At 41.4% G+C, this 9157-nt stretch overlaps 1 pseudogene; it reads right to left on the minus strand.

The window, feature by feature from the left end:
• Positions 1 to 1790: 1790 nt before the first annotated feature.
• Positions 1791 to 8656, minus strand: LOC147913740 (gametocyte-specific factor 1 pseudogene; annotated as a pseudogene).
• Between the last annotated feature and the right edge of the window lie 501 nt (positions 8657 to 9157).

The following is a 9157-nucleotide window of genomic DNA, read 5'->3' on the forward strand; positions in this document are numbered from 1 at the left end:
GACAAAATTTGGCACCTGCTGCCACCACACTATACTGCCTCAGGAAAAATTTGCAATTTTTTTAATACTTCTGCAGAACAAATAAAACCACAGTTTATGTTTCACAATTTATGTGGCTGATCGCGTGTCCTTCTGACAGACTTCACATTTCAGAATGTTACAAATTGCTTTCTTTTCTGGGATATCAGGACATAACTTTGGATCTTGGGAGGCAACTGGCCCTTCCTGATCTAGCCCCCAAAAGTCACATGGCTATTTCTTGTTCTCAGTCCAATTGTCTTGCCAGTGAAGAAATCAGCCTCCCTTGTTCATTCTAGAGGAGAGAAGACTCAGGGGGTAATTCAAATGCCTTTAAACATCAGTGGCTTTTAAGGAAGAGCAGCAAGAACTGTTCTAGTTACTCTTAGAGTAAACCTAAGATTGGGGCAGTCTTAAGTCTTGTTTTGCCGGGGGAGTTCCTATGTAGGCCTATTGTCCTGGTGTGATTATTAATAGTGCCCCTACTTAGTCTCAAACATGAACCTGGGTCTGGACAGTGAATAATATGGTCATTCCACCTAAGACCAGAAAGAAAAGAGCTACGAGGAGACAAGTGTCTGTTCATTACAAGGAAGGAATCTCCATGAGACGTGAAAAAAAAAATCCCAAAATATGCAATCAGGGGCCGGCTCCGTGGTGTAGTGGTTAATTGCACGCGCTCTGCTGCTGGTGGCCTGGGGTTTGGATCCCAGGCGCGCACCGACGCACCGCCTGTCAGGCCATGCTGTGGCGGCGTGCCACATAAAGTGGAGGAAGATGGGCACGGATGTTAGCTCAGGGCCAGTCTTCCTCAGCAAAAAGAGGAGGATTGTCATGGATGTTAGCTCAGGGCTGATCTTCCTTACACACACACAAAATATATATGCAATCAGGCTGCCAAGTAAGAGAGTGAGTTTCCTGTTACTGGAGGTGTTAAAACAGAAGACACATGATTATTTGTTGGGAATTATGGAAAGGAAGTCAAGAATCAGTGGATGACCTTGGAGGTCCTTTCTGACTAAATGTCCAAAATTCCCAGAGGCCAGCAGAATCTATGGTGCTGAGATGTGGCAGAAGCATGTGTCACACCCACACCCACATGGAAAGAAGCTGGAACAGCAAATCTTGTCCTTCTTCCTCTTGGGTGGAAGGCCATCCCATGGTCAGCAAGCACAAGATGTTTTCCCAGTGCTGTAGAATTGGAGAAGGCTCAAGGTATTTAGGATTTGGCTTATAACATCACACCGAAGTCCAACGGCCTCTGCTGAGCAGGCTGGGCAAATCCTCAGGATGTGAGTGCACTAGGATGCCCTTCCTTTCTTGGGAGCCAGAGCCACATCTGCTCCCACTGGTCTTTGTGAAAAGTGCATAAAGTTGAGGCCACCCCTCTGTTCCCCACCTCTTCCATCCCCAGGTCACTGGGCAAATGTCCATTTGACTTTTGGTGGAGTTTGACCCCTGCTCACACTGAGTATCTCAGAACTGTGCAAAGTGTTAGGGAGTTTCCCAACATTCTTCAAGGGAGTTATCACTTTCAGCCCTGCCCTACTTCCTATTCCCTTACAGAGTTAGAAACTAAGGCACTGGCCTCTGTGAATTTCCCCAAGATCACACAGTGCATTGGCTGCAGGACCAGCGATCCAAACTCAAGATATCCAGAGATAGGTTGACTGCAGTATCACACATCTTTGCAAGTAGATCCAGAGGGACAGAAGCAAACTGTGCAAATCCCCAGGCTGGGACTTTTTTTTTTTTTTGTGGAAAGTCACAGTTTATCTTTCTATAATTAGATTAGGAGAAAAATGAAGAACCTACTGGTAGCAGGAAGAAGCAAGAGTCTCCTAGGGTCTGGCATTTGATCATATTCAGTTATTGTACATTTCCATTGTTTTCCCATGACAGAACACAGGACAGAGACGGGGAACATACATGCCTGAAGCCAGCTTACTCTACTGTTGCATAACTATGTTGCTGGCAGGGCTGTTGTTGCCCTAGACAAATGGGGTACTGGTCTGTTTCCACAAATCTTTATGCCAGTCTTCATCCAAGGAGGGCACTGCCATATGCTCTCAGCCAGAGTCCCTTGTCCAAGGTTCCTGGTTTGGTTGACATCCTGCTCAATATAAATTTGTCATCACAGCTTGAGATATGATGACTGATTTCGGCCAAGGAAACTGGTGGCGAGCATTGAAGGGACAGTAGCCAATTTGTTTGGGACATCAGGATGATTTGTAAGTTTCTTCCATGATGGAAATGAAGGAGCCAAATCCAAGTGCTTGGTCCAGACATGCTTTCCCTACAGTCAACTTCACCCCACATCTGTGGCCCAGCCACGCTCACTTCTGGCCCCGGACATTAAGGGGTGGGGCCCCTACTTCCTGTGATGGACAGTCTCAGCTCTTGCCAGAAGTCTGTGGCTGGGAGCTCCTGGTGGGCCTCCTGGACCTCCCTCTGTAGGCTCACCTTCTTGGGTCTTTCCACCTCCTCAGGCTGGGACACTTTTTGCTGTTTCAGAATTGAAGCTTCTGGTCCCCTTGGCTGTACCAAGTTGGGAAAGAGTGTTAAACAGTGTCAGATTGCAGGTTCAGTTTTTGCATGAGACTAGAAACGATGATCTGATTATGTCTGTTAATCACGTATGCTATCTGGAGATTATTTTGCTGTTCTTACTCCTCAAAGAGTGAAATCTGAATGGCAAAAGAGATAATACACTAAAGAATTGGAGTTTTAGCATGGGACAAGGTCCTTGTAAGTCATTGAGTCTAACAATCCTTCTAGTGTAGGAAAGTCTTTCAGTATGTCTCAACAGGTGACAGAATTATATTGTTTTCTTACACTATAGATAACATTTTGTATTTTCAATATTTTATTACTTTCTAGTTAGAAAAGTATTACACACTTACTGTAAAAATTGTAAAGTACAAAATATTATAAAGAAGTAGAAAAAAATGCATATAATCCCACAACCCAGAGTCAACCACTATTAACAATTTCACAAGTAAACTTTGCCTTTTTAATGACATTTTTTTCTTTATATAAGTTGGGTTCTTAATGAATTAAAACTAATGTTAACCCATATGCCACCTTTCTACTCAATGATGCGAGGGACTCAGAATTGTTAACTCCATTTATCTGTTCTTAACCTACATGCGACTCTTGTGTATTTTAATTATCTCAAAAAAGATATTTTAAACCTCACAAGATGTTATTATTTTTTCCTTTATATTGATTTAGTCATGAATATAAATATTCACTTAGATTTACTCACATTTTTACTACTTTTGTGGCTCTTCATTTTTCCTGCATCTTTATCCCCCTGTCTGAATAACATAGTTTAGAATATTTTTAGTAGTATAAGTCTGTTCGTCCAAATTCTCTCAGTTTAAGTGTGAAAATGGCTTTATGGATGATCTTGCAATGTAGAGAATTCTAGGCTGATCATTTTTTTCTTTCAGTCCCAGCTGAGCTTATTCAGTTCCCCTGAGGTTACCATTACCCACTGTGCTCTGGTTTCCGTTGTTACTGTTAAGAAGTTAGCCATCAGTCCAACTATTGATTCTTTGGAGGTAATCTTTTTTTTTTTTCAGATTTTTTTCTGATCTTTCATTATGATGTGTTTAGATTTCTATTTATAAATCATACTTTGGATTTTTTGAACTTCTTGAATCTGTGTATTACCATCTCATCGTTTTGGAAAACTCTCAGCCATAAGTTCTTCCAATATTGCTTCTGTCTTATTCCAGTCTTCCTCCCTTTGTGGGACATCAATGAAACATATGTTTGACCTCACTATGTCCTTTGTCTCATCTTCTCTTATCAATATTTCTTACATTTTTTCTATGTGATTTGTTCTGTATTGCAACTCTTACCGCTGTTCTCCTCATGTCTGCCTTGCCTGCTTTACTTGTTGTATATATGCCTTCCAAGAGGCAAGTGTCTTGCCACTTCCTCTCAAACTCCTTGCCCAGTTGTTTTGTAAGCATTTCAGTCTATGATTGGATGTGGAGAAAAAGTGGTTTTAATTTGGAGACAGAACAAGAAGAACATGAAGACAGTGTCCAGGTATCTCTTCAAAGCATCCACCAGGAGGAGAGATCCCTGATTATTTTCTGTTTATAATGATTGTGGATAACAGGTAGATTTTTGCTTATAGGTCAATAAATTAATTGGTTGTGGCAACTGAAAAACTGCTGACGAGGACTCAGAGTCCATATCTGAACTCAGGAGGAAGGAATGCTCTGATAGATTAGTGATGCCTGCCATCGGCTTGGGAGGGAGAAGTAATGGCACTCATGCCATACATTTGCCATCTCTGACTCAGACGTGACATTTCTTAACCAGGAATATAAAAGTGTACGATGGAAACTGGTTTTCACACACAGTTTCAGGTAGACATGGTGTTTGTGATGCTACTAATTTGTTGTTGATGTTTATGGTTAATGAAAATTCTGCCCATTGGTGGTGGTATGAACTTTGACCTTTTTTCTTTTTTTTAACTTCATATGCATTTTATGCAACTTCATATGCAGTGGGAAGCTGTGCATCAACCTCTTCCAGCTAGACCCCATCTTATATTAGAAACCCCATGAGTTACTGATGAGTACAAGTACTGAGCTTTTGGAGATCATCAGGGTTCTAAACTTGGCACTGGGACTTAATATCTATGTGATTTTCATAGTAGCTGGCTGCTACCTAGATCTCTAGGCTCATCTCCCAGTGCTCACTCTCATGGAGGCAGTGGAGAGACTGACATTTAATGATCACATAGATTGGGAGAAAGTGTTTGCATTATAAAAATCTGACAATGGATTAATATAGAGAATATACAAGGACATCTGCATATGTCTTAGAAATCAACAAGAAAAGGTCAGAAACCCCAAATTTAAAAAATGGGCAAAGGATACAAAAAGGAAACAGAAAAGGAAACCCAAAAGGTGACTAATAATACAAAGGGATGCTCTGGTTTACTAGATATCAGATATTGCAAAAATTAAAACAACAGCAATGCCTATTTTATACCAATCATCTGGGCAAGATGATTGACTAGATGATGCCAAGTATGGGAAACATGATGAACTGAGGAGTATGATCGATTTATTCAATGCACCTGAGGTCAGGAGCAAGCAAGGGAGGGTGGAAGAGGGTGGAAGCGAGAAGGAGGAACAGGCGGAGGAGGAGGAGGAGAAGAGGGAAGAGGAGAGGGAGAGGGAGAGGGAGGTTCTGATGGTTCTGGTCAGAGTGAATACAGCTGGAATGCAAATGACAAAGGGAGGTGTGGTACAATACGAAGTTGGAGGGATACATAGGGATCCGATCATACAGGCCTTGTAGGCCATGCTGAGTAATTTTGGTTTTATTCTGAGTGCAATGGCAAGATATTGTAACACATTCATTAGGAAGGTGAGATTTTTAGGTTTGCCATTTGAAAAGTCACTCTGGCTACAGATCATAAATAAGGGCAAAGTATATCTGGGGAGGCTGATGGGGATGTCATTGCAGTCTTACGGGTGAGAGGGGCTGGTAGCTTAGAATCCAGTGGTGGTGAATTTAGAGAGAAGTGAATAGACTCAAGAGGGTGTTGGGGGGTGAAATGAGTGTGGTGTAATGGAGAGGAATGCGGCTTGTTATAGATGCGTAAGAAGTACTTGGGGAGTGAATGAAGGAGGATTCCTATGTTTCTCCCCGTTCTCTGAGATAGAAAACAGTGGAAAAAAGAGCAGTTTAAAGGGGAAAATTGTAAATTAGATTCCAGACATGTTGAAAGAGATAATAAAATGTACAATGGGCAGGTGGCACTTACACTCTAAAGGTGCTCCATAAATGTGAAACTGTGGAGGGTGTCACAGAGAAGATTCCCACATCAGGCAGGAAGCAGGGCTGAATGAGCTTTGTGGTCCTTTTCAACTGGTAGACTCTTACGATTCCAAGCAGAATGTCTCCTTTAAAATTTGTCCTTGTCTTGGGTGTCTTTTAGGTGTGCTTATAAAATAGCTAATACCCAACAAAAGCCAGCAATCAAGGACAGATCTCAAAACAATGTTCTAGATTATCAGGGGCACTTATCACACAGAGTGCTCACCTCCTTCAACCTCCTTCCAAAAATGTATCCCTAAGGACAGAAAATGACACTGTCATCATGCTTGACATCCCCAGAGAGTTGTCACATCCGTTCTCTCATTTGACAGTCACCATAGCCCTGCTTAGCTAGATGTGACTTTCACGTCCCTTTTACAAACAAGAAAACTTTATTTTTAATGTTGTCAAGAGGAAGGGAAAGTGAGTCTTTGACGGCCCAAGGCAGCAAATATCCAGTACTCTTGGTTTACAGATGGCTATACTCCCCTGGTTTCCTCCCAAATCCTTTTGTACGTTTCTCTAGTCACACTGACTCTTTTGTATTGTAAATATTCATTTCCCCATCTTTCTCTTCCCTGTAGAGAGTGAGTTCCTTGAAGGTAGGGTCCATGCTTTATCCATCTTTAGGTCCTCAGCCCCTAACACAGACACTGACATTCAGTAAATGTGCATCAAAGGCATAAAGAAACATATGATTGGATGAGGAATGCTTTTTTCTTGCTTAATGGAAAAATCTCTTCCCACAGCAGCAGGAATGGAACCCCTGCTGGAGACTAGAAGTCAATCTGTCTCTATAAATTCCAATCCTGATGCCCAGGATTTCCACCCAGCAGATGCTTTTTGCATTGTGAAACACCCAGGCATGTGAGCTGCCTGCCTTCACGTGTTTGCTCCATTCTTCATCACTCCATTTCCTGAGAAGAAGCAGGAGCCTGTGGGGGCCATGTGCTAGCTGCACATGTATTCCGTTTCATGTTTCAGCCAATAAATGAGAGGGCTCTCTCACAGCCCGCTTAACATGTATTACAGACTTTTCCTTGGACAAATGTTCTCTTTTCCTTCCTCTGGGAGCCCAAAGCCTGATGATCTGCAGATCTGATAGGGACAGAGACTGGGGCTTAGAACACCCAGTGGCTGAAGATAGAGCATCTTTTATTTAACTGTGTGACTTGAAGGTGAGCAGCCCGACTTCACATGCATCACATTCTCACAGCACAGGTGGGTCCGCCTTGGGGCAAATAAGGCTGCGCATCTGGAGGAGCTAACATCTGGATGACCACCGCCGTGGAATGATGCTGGTATCAGCTGTGGCTGGGACACTGAGTCACTTATTTTCTTCCTACTCCTTTCATTTTACTTTTAAAATTTCAGCTGTCTCTGAAAATGAACAAGGGGGCAATTTTAGCAGGAATGGAAGGGAGAATTTTCTCAGAATCCTGTTTCATCTTCCAGACTCATCATTACCAGCCAAAGTAATATGAAATTAAAACTCAGGCTTGGCTGTCTGGTGCAACAAGCAGAAATCCAAGACTATAATACATAAAACACATCTTCTCACAGAAATAAAAATCTGTGCAAAGCCACAGAGCTCAGAAATAGCATTTGGTCCTTCTGCAAAACTACCACTTTTTTTTCCCTGCCAGATCAAACCCTGGAGAGAATTGACTGCATTCTTGCTACTGTCCCTCCAAATGGAAAAAGAAGGGAACAATAAAATAAGGAAAGTGAGACTGATGTTCTAAGAATGGAAAATGCAAAGGATGAAAATTTGGGGGGAAAATGCTCTATTTAGAAGGGAACAACTCAAAATGACAGTGGCACCAGGATCGCCTGGCAATATGGGTTGTCTCAGGAGACACTTGCTTCCAAATCCTCAAAACTGGCCACATTTTGCCCCAGAAATTCTTCACTTCATTCTAAAATAGAACTTGTAAAGAGAAGTTGGAAGCAACTTTTATGTGGTTGTTTTCTAAAAATCTCTCTTCTCTAACAGATGAATCTCAAACATTTTGCTCTAAGCAGCAAGAGGTTCAAATGTCATCGGATGTTTATGCAAATCTTCAAAGCCCCCAGTGTTTATCAAAGTGAACTGGGACTATCCAAGAAGAATTTGCCTGCCTAGTGGGATTTCAACATTTCCATTTTTGCTTAACTTTGGAACCAAAGATTAGAGATGTTACAGCATCAATAAGGCCACATCGTGTTGGAGCTCATGTCTCATCAGGTAAAAACTATTTTGGAGAAAAAGATTGGGTTTCTAGTGCTTCTAAAACTTGGGGTCAGATTGGGCTTCAGAAATGGTGTCTGGAAATGGTTCAATGGTTGATTAACATACTGATCAATCAGAGCATATGTTAAGGGTTTATGAAATAACAAATGTAAATCTCTTGGCACAGCACCTGGCAAATAATGGGAATTCAATAACCATTAGCTACTATTTTTATAATATAATTATTATGCCATTGACTGAAAATACATGTGGTCCCTAGGCATTCTCATTTAACAGATGCTATCAATTTTTCTGTTTTGTAGTATGTCTTTAGTCTCTGGCTTGTCTAATAGTTTAACCATCCATCTGGTTGCCCAAATTGGTAATAATGATTAACACTAATTGTAACTTTTATGATTATTATTATAGGTAGGTAGATATTATGAGGGATAGAGGGTGAAATTAGGCATGGTCATTCATAAAAGAAGATTTAAAATATGTGAAAAAACTCATCCTCTCTACTAATCAATGAAATGCAAATTGAAACATGAAATGCTTTTTACTTACCGACATTTTGAAGATTCAAAATGGTAACTTTTAATGTTCTTAACCATTACTAGGAGGAATGTAATTGATTTTCAGACAGCAATGTGACCATATTAATGAAGTGCCATAAACATGTTTCTATCTGTTCCTCCACTGTTAAGAATTTATCTGGAATCTCTAGGAGGGAAATTTAGTACCGTCAAAGATTTAGGTACAAAATATCAACTGCCATGTGTATCCATCATGATCTTGTCAGGAAGCAGCATACTCAACCTGAGTCATTTGAGGACAGCATAATTAAAACAAAACAAAACAAAACAAAAAAAACAACTACTTACAAAGTGTGGGCAGGGTGTGGGAAGAGCACCGGGAGGGGGAGCAGGACTGCGGGGCCAGCCCCGGAGATTCATCAATGTCACCTGAAGACCCAAAAGGGCAAGGAATGAGTTATTTCCTGAACCTGGAGAGAAAAGCTGTTTGGAGAGGACCTTCATGTGGCCAACCATGGGAATAAAAGGCCCATGCTCA

The sequence above is a fragment of the Ceratotherium simum genome, chromosome 25 (assembly GCF_057802395.1).
Source record: "Ceratotherium simum simum isolate JZ-2026a chromosome 25, ASM5780239v1, whole genome shotgun sequence".
Lineage (NCBI taxonomy): Eukaryota > Metazoa > Chordata > Mammalia > Perissodactyla > Rhinocerotidae > Ceratotherium > Ceratotherium simum.